The sequence below is a fragment of the Schistocerca piceifrons genome, chromosome 1 (assembly GCF_021461385.2).
Source record: "Schistocerca piceifrons isolate TAMUIC-IGC-003096 chromosome 1, iqSchPice1.1, whole genome shotgun sequence".
Lineage (NCBI taxonomy): Eukaryota > Metazoa > Arthropoda > Insecta > Orthoptera > Acrididae > Schistocerca > Schistocerca piceifrons.
This window is the reverse complement of record NC_060138.1, coordinates 619,859,226-619,871,184: the sequence shown is the minus strand read 5'-3', so window position 1 is coordinate 619,871,184 and position 11,959 is coordinate 619,859,226.

Genomic DNA, 11,959 nt, shown 5'->3' with positions numbered 1-11,959 from the left:
TACTCTATCCTGTGCAAGATTCTTCATCTCCCAGTACCTACTGCAACCTACATCCTTCTGAATCTGTTAAGTGTATTCATCTCTTGGTCTCCCTCTGCGATTTTTACCCTCCAAGCTGCCCTCCAATACTAAATTGGTTATCCCTTGATGCCTCAGAATATGCCCTACCAACCGATCCCTTCTGCTAGTCAAGTTGTGCCACAAACTACTCTTCTCCCCAATCCTATTCAACACCTCCTCATTAGTTATGTGATCTACCCATATAATCTTCAGCATTCTTCTGTAGCACCACATTTCGAAAGATTCTATTCCCTTCTTGTCTAAACTATTTATCGTCCACGTTTCACTTCCATACAAGGCTACACTCCATACAGATACTTTCAGAAACGATTCTTGACACTTAAATCAATATTCGATGTTAACAAATTTCTCTTCTTCAGAAACACTTTCCTTGCCATTGCCAGTCTACATTTTATATCCTCTCTACTTCGACCGTCATCAGTTATTTGGCTCCCCAAATAGCAAAACTCATCTACTACTTTAAGTGTCTCATTTCCTAATCTAATTCCTTCAGCATCAACCGACTTAATTGGACTACATTCCATTATCCTCATTTTGCTTTTGTTGATGTTCATCTTCTATCCTCCTTTCAAGACCATGTCCATTCCATTCAGCTGCTCTTCCAGGTCCTTTGCTGTCACTGACAGAATTACAATGACATAGGTGAACCTCAAAGTTTTTATTTCTTCTCCATGGATTCTAATTCCTACTGTAAATTTTTATTTTGTTTCCTTTACTGCTTGCTCCATACACAGATTGAATAACATCGGGGAGAGGCTACAACCCTGTCTCACTCCCTTCCCAACCACTGCTTCCCTTTCATGCCCCTCGATTCTTATAACTGCCATCTGGTTTCTGTACAAATTGTAAATAGCCTTTCACTCCCTGTATTGTACGCCTGCCACCTTCAGAATTTGAAAGAGAGTATTCCAGTCAACAATGTCAAAAGCTTTCTCTAAGTCTACAAATGCTAGAAATGTAGGTTTGCCTTTCCTTAATCTATTTTCTAAGATAAGTTGTAGGGTTAGTATTGCCTCTCGTGTTCCAACATTTCTACGGAATCCGAACTGATCTTCGCCGAGGTCGGCTTCTACTAGTTTTTCCATTCGTCTGTAAGGAAGTCGTGTTAGTATTTTGCAGCAGTGGTTTATTAAACTGATAGTTTGGTAATTTTCACATCTGTCAACACCTGCTTTCTTTGGGATTGGAATTATTATATCCTTCTTGAAGTCTGAGGGTATTTTGCTTGTCTCATACATCTTACTCACCAGATGTTAGAGTTTTGTCAGGACTGGCTCTCCCAAGGCTGTCAGTAGTTCTAATAGAATGTTGTCTACTCCCGGGGCATTGTTTCGACTTAGGTCTTTCAGTGATCTGTGAAATTCTTCACATAGTATCATATCTCCCACTTCATCTACATTCTCTTCCATTTCTATAATAGTGTCATTAAAGAACATCGCCCTTGTAAAGACCCTCTATATACTCCTTCCACCTTTGTGCTTTCCCTTCTTTGCTTAGAACTGGGTTTCCATCTGAGCTTTTGATATTCATGCAAGTGGTTCTCTTTTCTCCAAAGGTCTCTTTAATTTTCCTGTGGGCAGTATCTATCTTACCCCTAGTGAGATAAGCCTCTACATCCTTACATTGGTCCCCTAGCCATCCCTGCTTAGCCATTTTGCATTTCCTGTCGATCTCATTTTTGAGACGTTTGTATTCCTTTTTGCCTGCTTCATTTACTGCATTTTTATATTTTCTCCTTTCATCAATGAAATTCAATGTCTCTTCTGTTACCCAAGGATTTCTATTAGCACTTGTCTTTTTACCTACTTGATTCTCTGCTACCTTTACTATTTCATCTCTCAAAACTACCCATTCTTCTTCTACTGTATTTCTTTCCCCCATTCTTGTCAATCATTCCTTAATGCTCTCCCTGAAGCTCTCTACAACCTCTGGTTCTTTCAGTTTATCCAGGTCCCATCTCCTCAAATTCCCACCTTTTTGCAGTTTCTTCAGTTTTAATTTACAGTTCATAACCAATAGATTGTGGTCAGAGTCCACATCTGACCCTGGAAATGTCTTAAAATTTAAAATCTGGTTCCTAAATCTCTGTCTTACCATTATGTAATCTATCTGATACCGTCTAGTATCTGCAGGCTTCTTCCATGTATACAACCTTCTTTTATGATTCTTGAACCAAGTGTTAGCCATAATTTAAGTTATGCTCTGTGCAAACGTCTACCAGGTGGCTTCATCTTTAATTTCTTCCCCCCAATCCATGTTCACCTACTACATTTCCTTCTCTCCCTTTTCGTACTATCGAATTCCAGTTACCCGTGACTATTAAATTTTCATCTCCCTTCACTACCTGAATAATTTATTTTATCTCATCATACATTTCATCAATCTCTTAGTCATCTGCATAGCTACTCGGCATATAAACTTGTACTACTGTGGTAGGCGTGGACTTTGTATCTATCTCGGCCACAATAATGCGTTCACTATGCTGTTTGTAGTAGCTTACCCGCATTCCTATTTTCCTATTCATTATTAAACCTACTCCTGCATTACCGCTATTTGATTTTGTATTTATAACCCTGTATTCACCTGAGCAGAAGTCTTGTTCCTCCTGCCACTGAACTTCACTAATTCCCACTATGTCTAACTTTAACCTATCCATTTCCCTTTTTAAATTTTCTAACCACTCTCCGATCCGTAGATCGCCAGTTTTCTTTCTCCTGATAACGACATCCTCCTGAGTAGTCCACACCCCGAGATCCGAATGGGGGACTATTTTACCTCCGGAATATTTTACCCAAGAGGACACCATCATTATTTAACCATACAGTAAAGCTGCATGCCCTCAGGAAAAATTACAGCTGTAGTTTCCCCTACGTTTCAGCCGTTCGCAGTACCAGCACAGAAAGGCCGTTTTGGTTAGTGTTACAAGGCCAGGTCTGTCAATCATCTAGACTGTTGCCCCTGCAACTACTGAAAAGGCTGCTGCCCCTCTTCAGGAACCACACTTTTGTCTGCCCTGTCAACAGATACCCCTCCATTGTGGTTGAACCTACGGTGCGGCTATCTTTATCGCTGAGGCACACAAGCCTCCCCACCAGCGGCAAGGTCCATGGTTCGTATATTATAAGATAATGGAAATATCCATAGTATGCTACTTTCATTGTGTGTATGGTTCTGCTCTCGGAGAGAATGTGTAGGGCAAAAATCGATGAGATGAGTCTCTTATGAAGATTTATTATATGATGAGACCAGTTTACTCAGGAGTCAATTAAAATTCCTTAAAAACTTTGCTGTCTCGACTCTTTCTATTGATTCTGTTGCACATTTCACAGTTAATTCATCCTCCGTTTTAGCAGTTGCAGTGAACTAAATATAATTAGTCTTATTAAACTTCAACGAGACTCCATTGAAGCCAAACCATTTCACTAAATCAATAAGGATATTCTTGACAGATCCTTGAAGATCTGTTCACAATGTTGGTGTCATCTGCAAAAATGGTAAAAAAGCACTGTAACATTGTACATTGTAGGTCATCTATAAATATGAGGAACAATAGAGGACCAAGAATGGATCTGTGGGGCACTCCACATTTAATGGTTCTCCATTCAGATGAAACCAGGCTACTATGGATCTCATCAGTACTATCTACTACTACTTTCTGCTTCCTATCTTTGAGGTTAAATTCTAACCACTTGTTTGCTAAGCCACTTATTCCTAATAGGTCTGCTTTCTGTAGTAGGATTTGGTGGCTCACAGTGTCAAACGCTTTTGGCAATTCACAAAATAATCCAATTGTTACCATTTTGTCATTAATTGATTCCAGAACTTTATTTGTGAAAGCATAAATTGCTTGTTCAGTTGATCGTCCCTTCCAGAATCCAAATTCACTTTTGCTGACAATGTTATATTTATTTAGATATTCCAAAATTCTTGTATACATAAGCTTTTCCAGTATCTTAGAAAAGACTGTTAGAAGGGAAATTGGCCTGTAATTTGTGACTTCAGTTTTGTCACCTTTCTTGAAAAGGGGTTTTACAACTGCATATTTGAGTCTGTCAGGCACAGTTCCTTGTTGTAAGGATGCATTAAAATTTTGGCTAAGTACATCACTAATGTAAGCACAGCACTGTTTTAGTAAATTATTAGAGATATTATCTACCCCAGTGGAATAAGAATTCTTGAGGGAGATGATTATTCTTTTAATTTCAGATGTTGTGACAGGTCTAATGCGAATTTTAGCTGTATATTTGGGTGTAGTCTTTCGCATATGACTCAAAACTTCATCAACAGAGCCCTTGCATCCTATTTGTTCTGAAACTGACAAGAAGTGGTTGTTGAAAATGTTGGCGTTGTTTATCAGGATCATGTACTAGATTACCTTCATGTTTAATTTAGACTTCTTCAGAAGTTCATATAGTTTTCCCTGTCTCCCTTCTAACAATGTTCCAGATAGTCTTAATTTTGTTATGAGAGTTATCAATTTCGTGGTCATAATACAATGCATTTGATTTTTGTATTACTTTTTTTAGTATCTTACAGTACATTCATAGTGTTCTTAGACGTTATAGTTGCAATGTAAAGTTCCCTCTTTGTTTTACGTGATTGTTTAATTCCTTTTGTGATCCAGGGTTTGTTCTGTGATGTACCAGTTTTGCATCTGACAAGCGTTTTTGGCAATACCTCTTCAAATAAGGCTGAGAACTCATTTATGAATATATTAAATTTGGCATCCACCCTGTATACTGGGCTCCAGTCTATCTGTTGCAGTATGTGTTTAAAGACTTCAGGTGAATCACTAGTCATTATCCTAATAGATTTCCAGGTGGGGATTAATTTCTTGAGAGAGTACTAAAAAGTCTACATTAAAATCCCCAAGAATGATTAGTCCCTTATTTTTAGAAAATAGAGTAGATAACAATAATTCTATTTGCACCAGAGAGGCCCTAAAGGTACCCTGTAAATTGCCACTATTATTACTGGGGAGCCATCTACTGTAACTTCTATTGCACAGGCTTAGTTGTTCTAAACAGTATTTACTTACATCTATAGATCTAAACATACTGTATCATCAGATTTATTCTTAGCAGCCGCAGAGGAAGTTTTCGGATCTTTAAACTGGGAAGATTAAAAAGGAATATATGTTGATGAACATAAATAAAACATCTGATGGGATTACAATTTCATTGAGACATATGAGTCTCAACTTTATTTTTGGTAATGACAGAAACTGAATAACGAATTCTGCCAGACACTTAAATGTAATTTGCAGAGTATCGATGTAGAATTGAAATCTGTGCCACAGACAGGACTCGAACTGAGGTCCCCTGATCACTAGACAGATGTTCAATTACACCACTGTAGGGGTATGGCTAACACAAATTTTAAATAATTTCTTCAGCTTCTGTCATTATTGAAGACAAATAAAACACCTGTGTTTTGATGAGGATATTGTGCTACTTGCCTCTTAGTGCACATGAACGCCAACAAAAATTAAAGGACTTAATAAACAAAGTCTGATAATGGGCCTTAAAAATGGATTATAATTAGGCTGAAATAATTTATAATCAGCTTGTACTATAGCAGGCATTACGAGGTAGCGATGAAATCATAGCACCAGTCTATGAAATTTTAAAGAAAGGTAGGAAGATTGGATTTAACATCTCGTCAATATTGAGGTCATTAGAGATGAAGCACAAGCTTGGATTTTGTCAAGGATGGGATAGGAAATTGGCCATGTCCTTTGAAATGAATCGTCCTGGCATTTGCCTGTAATGATTTAGGGAAATCCGGAAAACATAAATTTGAAAGGCTGGATGCGGGTTTGAACCATCATCGTCCTGAATGCGAGTGCAGTGTGCTATCCACTGTGCCACTTCACTCAGTATGAGATTTTATATTCATCACAACTATCTTATATTCATTGCAACTGTCTCAGTGACTGACTGCACAGCCATATAAATTAGTGGAAGTGTAACAATGATCTGGAACACTTCTGGTAATTTTATAGTGCTTTCAAAACTAAGTTTATGGAGTTCATGAGAAGGAAAGTTTATCATCAGCATGTGTTACCTACTTTTAATTATGGCTGTGACCTGTTGATTTTTAATGTGAAAACCATTCAAAAATTGAGGGTTGCTTAACAAAGAGTGGAGAGATGCATTTAGGGAATTACTGAGAGATGGGGGGAGTGCATCTGTGAACAGACGAGTAGAAGATACAGGTATGACAATGATGAAAATGAAATGGTGGGGAGTGGTTCATGTAGCCAGGTGAATTTGTGGTAGATAGACCAAGCCAGTTTTTACTGGATTCTGAGAGATAATAGAACATCTAATGAAAGATGACATTCGAAAAAATGCAGGAGATACACGGATGTATAGCTGAAGATCAGAATGTATGGAAATCTGTAGAGGAGACCTCAATTGAGCAGTAGGTGGTGGTGGTGGTGGTGATTGTTATTATTATTATTTCTACACAGAATGAATGTAACGTGAACTGTTGCAGAGTATAAAGCCAGCACTTGTGGCCTCCTGGTTAGCATTTCTGATGATCACAGGGTTCCGGATTTGATTCCTGGCCAACTTAACTTCACGATTTGACTTCTGGCCAAAAATACCATACACACACTCAAAGAATATAAAAACTTGCCTCTACAAATGTGTACATAGAAACAGTTATACCAACAATGCAATGGAAAATCCAGGATGGAATGTAATAGTATTTTGAAAAGTATAGTTGCTACTCCACATATAACAGAGGTGCTGAATCGCAGATAGACATAGCAAAAAGACTGTCAGAAAGCAAGCTTTCAGCCCACAAGGCCGTCATTAGAACTAGCTCCTCTCGTGCACATGACCACAGTCTCTGGCTGCTGAGGCCAGACTACGATAGGCAGCCGGATGCCAGGGATAAGGGATAAGGAGCAGGCTGGGTTGGGAAGGACAAGGGGGTTAGCCGGGCTAGACATAGGGGACGGTAAAGTGCTGCTTGTGGGAGCATACAGGAATGAGGTGGAGAGCAACTAAGTGCAGTTGGGAAGTTAGGTGGAGGGTTGGGGGGGGGGGGGGGGGGGTAGTGGTAGTGAAAAAGGAGAGAAGTAAAAAGACAGTGGGTGCATTAGTGGAATAAAGGGCTGTGTAGAGCTGGAATGGGAACAGGGAAGGGGCTAGATGAGTAGGGACATTGACTAATGAAGGTTGAAGCCAGGAGTGTTACTAGAATGTAGGATATATTGCAGGGAGAGTTCCCACCTACACAATTCAGAAAAGCTGGTGTTGGTGGGAAGGGTCCGGATGACACAAGCTGTGAAGTGGTCATTGAAATGAAGAACGTCGTGATGGGGTAGGTGATACTTGTGACAGGACAGGAGTAGTTTGTGGAGGGAGGATGTATGGGACAGATCTTGTGTCTAGTTCTATTACAGGGATTTGAGCCATGAGGCAAGGGGCTTGTAGAGGTTCGGCCTTACTTTTGTTTATTCGTTTGTTGTCCCCAATGTCAGAGTACTGTGTTGCTACATTGGCTGAAAAAATGGGGTTTGTAATTTTGACACTGACTACTGTAAATTATGTAGCTGACAGATGCACAGGTACATTTCACTGTCTTTTACTTTCACTTTTCACAACCACCCATACACACATTTATATGGCCAGTGCACTATTGTTTAACTTTCAATAAGCCTCATTTATAGGTTGCAGGCGAACATCCACATACTGCTACAATAGTTTCCTGTTGAACATCTACAAGCAATAAAACCTAACCGCTAAGTTCACAGTTCTTGAAGAATAATCAGGTACATATGGAGCAGACATTGTCATTGTTTTTACACACAGCCTTATTGTTTAACACTTATTCCACGGTTAAGTTGAAGCATTGTAGCAGATCTAATCAACACAGGTTTCTCGTCTGAAACTCGGCCGTGGACTGACAGCTTCTGGACAAAAAATTGGGCCCTTATATATCCTCACAATAATAGGTGCTGAAACTAAACAGTGTTCAAAGTTAAATTTACAGAAATTACCATTGAAACTTAACTCATTAAATTAACTGAATAAATAGAAAAATTGCGTCTTTTTAATAGTTTCTTCTGCTGCAAGAGTTAGGCCACATTATTTGTTTAAATCATGAAATTAACAAATATCATTATACAAACAATACTTTTGACAAAACTGTTAATTATTTTGAAATTAATTTCAGGCCTGGCCTTGCTAACATGTTTTCATATAGAACGAAATAGATCCTTTAAGATTACTAGTATTTTGTCGTCCTAATGTTTACAATTATTATAGAATTTATATTTGTTTATTATAACAAAAGGTACTAACTAGGGCTAGTTAAAATAAATAAGAAAATCAATTACATATATAAAACTAAGCACAAAATCAGATCTGGTGTTATGTTCTTTAAAACCGAGGGCGAAACTTTCTCTTTTATGGAAGTGCAGATTATATTCACATATGTTAATGCTAATTAGTTCAAAAATGAAAAAAAAAAAAACAAATATAAGTAGGCAGATAGCAAAATAAGAAGGGAATTAAAATTATCCCAGCATGCTTCGTCACTGGTTGAGAGCATGGGTTGAGTAGGGATGGACGAGGATATTGTGTAGGTTTGGTGGGTGGCAGAATAGCAGTATGAAAGGGGGGAGAGGGGGGGGGGAAGAAGGATAGTGGGTTGTACATTCCTCATTTAGGGCAAGACAAGAAGTAGTCAAAACCCTGCCAGAGAATGTGATTCAGTTGCTCCAGTCATGGGTGGTACTGAGTCATGAGGGGAATTCTGCTCTGTGGCCAGATGGTGGGACTTTGGAAGGTAGTGGATGACTGGAGGGATAAGGCAAGGGAGATCCGTTTTTGTGCAAGGTTGGGAGGGTAATTGCATTGTGTTGAGGTCTTATTGAGACCCTCAGTATATTTCAGGTGTGACAGCCACAGGTGGCTAGGCTGTATGGAAGGGAGTTCTTCGTATGGAATGGGTGGCAGCTGTCGAAGTGGAGGTATTGCTGGTGGTTGGTAGGTTTGATATGGATGGAGGTACTGATGTAGCCATCTTTGAGATGGAGGTCAACATAAAGGAAAGTGGCCTCTTGGGTTGAGTAGAACCAGGTGAAGTGAATGGGAGAGAAGGCATTAAGGTTCTGGAGAAATGTGGGTAGGGTGTTCTGAGCCTCAGTTCAGATCACGAGTATGTCATCATTGAATCTGAACCAGGTGAGGGATTTCAGATTCTGTGTTCTGCCTCAGCTTCAACTACAAGGAACGAGCCAGAAGTTACATAACACCCTAAACCAACAGGAAAAACACTTCACTTACTTGTTTAAGAATATAGATTGCTTTGTTGTGTTATGCTTTTCATCTCACACTGTTTTTGTGATAGATAACCAGGGATATTTTAATCCAAATTGTATGATTCATGTTCTCACAAAAAGAAGAAAAAAAAGCCTGTAATTTCGTCCAAATGTCCAAGTTGTATTTAATGCTTAAACTGTATGACTACCTAAGTTAATTGTATCATATAACCAATGCATAGTTTCTTCTGAGTATACTCCTCTGGCTCATGCATATTCTGAAACTATAGGCCATACTCCTCTTTGTTGCAAATTATTTGTCCTCAAAAGTCTCCCACTGGCTGGCAATAAATTTCTTATTTTTATTTTAATCTAATTTATTTATTGCACTGAGGCAGAATTGATGGTGCCCACATGTATTTTCTGCATATGAATTTAATTCATCAGCAAGTGCTATTATGATTCGTTAGATAAAGACAAAAACTATCAAAATATTTACATATTAAAAGAGTGTAACATTCCAGTTCTTTATTTAAACGATTTTTATTGAAAGAGTGTACTTGTGATTATAAATTGGGCCTTATTGAAAGAGTGTACTTGTGATTATAAATTGGGCCAAAGTGATTCTTCAGTAAGTAGACAGAAGTACTGTTGAATATAACATGAAATTGCAATGTGGTGAACATCAGAGTGTCTGCATGAAAGTCTTTTGCGACATTTTTGGCATTTTTTTCTATCCTTTACATGGCTAAAAGATCATGTGAAAATAAATGAGATAATGATGATGAACAACAACTTGGCAATGAAGACTGAATACACTTGGCACCATTTAACTTTGATCAGAGAGGTAAGCACGAAAACACACACAACACAATGTGGTGAAATTGTTGTTGAGGCTGTCAGGACTCATGTGAAAACTTCTAAAATTATACTAATCATTTTTATCATCTTGATGTTCCCACCTATGTGAATATAACACAGTGACTTCTTCCCATAGTTGACTATGTAAAAAGGAATGTTAAGAGAGAGGTGTACAGACTTCAGTGTTTCATTTAAATTAGCCTTATCTGCAACATGCAAAGCAAGAAATTAATGGCTTTTTAGAAAACAAAGAAATGCTGATGGCTGCTAAACTTCATCAGGTTAAAACTGATGCAGCTTCTGCTTTATTGAAGAGATTATAATTGGGTGCAAAATGTGAACCATGGGATTTGTGATCGGTAACATGATTTGCGCCAAATTTCGCCCATTCTGACATTAGTGACTAAACACTTTTTTGTGGAAAAGGAAGGGGGGGGGGGATGACCTTGGAAATACAGTTTGAACATTCATGTAAGGTACATAGGCACTACGTTTATGATTTGTGTTGTATGAAATTATAGCATCCAGCATGTCTGCTGAAGTGTTATCTTGCTTGTTTACCTCCTTGAAGGTATTAGACAGTACACTTCAAAAAAGGAAGCTGTTTTTATTTTCAAATTCATGTTTAGGACAGAGAAAAACATTCTCTTCAGTCTGTATATTGAGTATTATTTTCTCATACTAAGGCACATCTACTTACATAGTGACTGCATTGTGCAGAGAAAACAGTTAGATGGATAAGTCATACTGACATACTGGTTCAGGGGAATCACATATTTGAAAGCCATATGTTTTCTAGAAATGAAAAAGGAAGACTTCAAGAACTATAAGCCATGAGCACAAAATTAATAATGCATAAATATAACGATACTGCTGTGTTACTATTTTTGTTTCATCGAAGCTACAAGGCCTATAGCACATGAGATTTTCCATCCCACTGGTTTATCTTTCATTTTGTAGTAGTTTTGCAATGTACATGCCAAAGAAATTTGACACTGAACATATTATTTGTATTTTCAAACCTCCTCAGATGCTCCAGTGAATGTATGTTTAAATTATCCATTTGTAATTGTGAGTTGTTTCTTAAATATCAATTTCAAGTTGAAAAAAATGTAAAAAAGAAAATAAATTTTTAATTTCTTGTCTTTCAGTGATCTGTTTTATGTGGAGAGCATATCGAACTAAAAAGAATAAATAAAAATGGGAAAAGATATATTGCTACTAACTACATGACGAGATGTTGAGTGGCAGACAGGCACATCAAAAAGACTGCTGTAAATTTGAGCTTTCAACCAAAAGGCTTTATTCTGAAGAAGTAATCGCATGCAGAGAGAGAGAGAGAGAGAGAGAGAGAGAGAGAGAGAGAGAGAGAGTGTTTTCTCATCTCTTCTCTTCTCATTATATTATGACCATGTAGTCAGCATTAGACCTTTTTAAAATCTGTCTTCAGTTTTATGTCTGTCCCTAATATCCAATATATTACTGGTACTTGAAATTAATATTTAGTAGGATTTCTTTATATAAGTATCGTCAAAATTAATGACATCAGTTCAGGTATGTATTATCATGAAGTATATGGGAAACTGAAGTGCTCATCCTGACCTTTCTTTGACTGGCGACTTTTTATCAGAACAACACACAATGTTAATTAAGGACAATGCTTTATTTAGTCATTTAAAGACACGAGTTTTGTGTGTTCCTAAACAAATTTCACAGGCTCTCTCCACATTTACA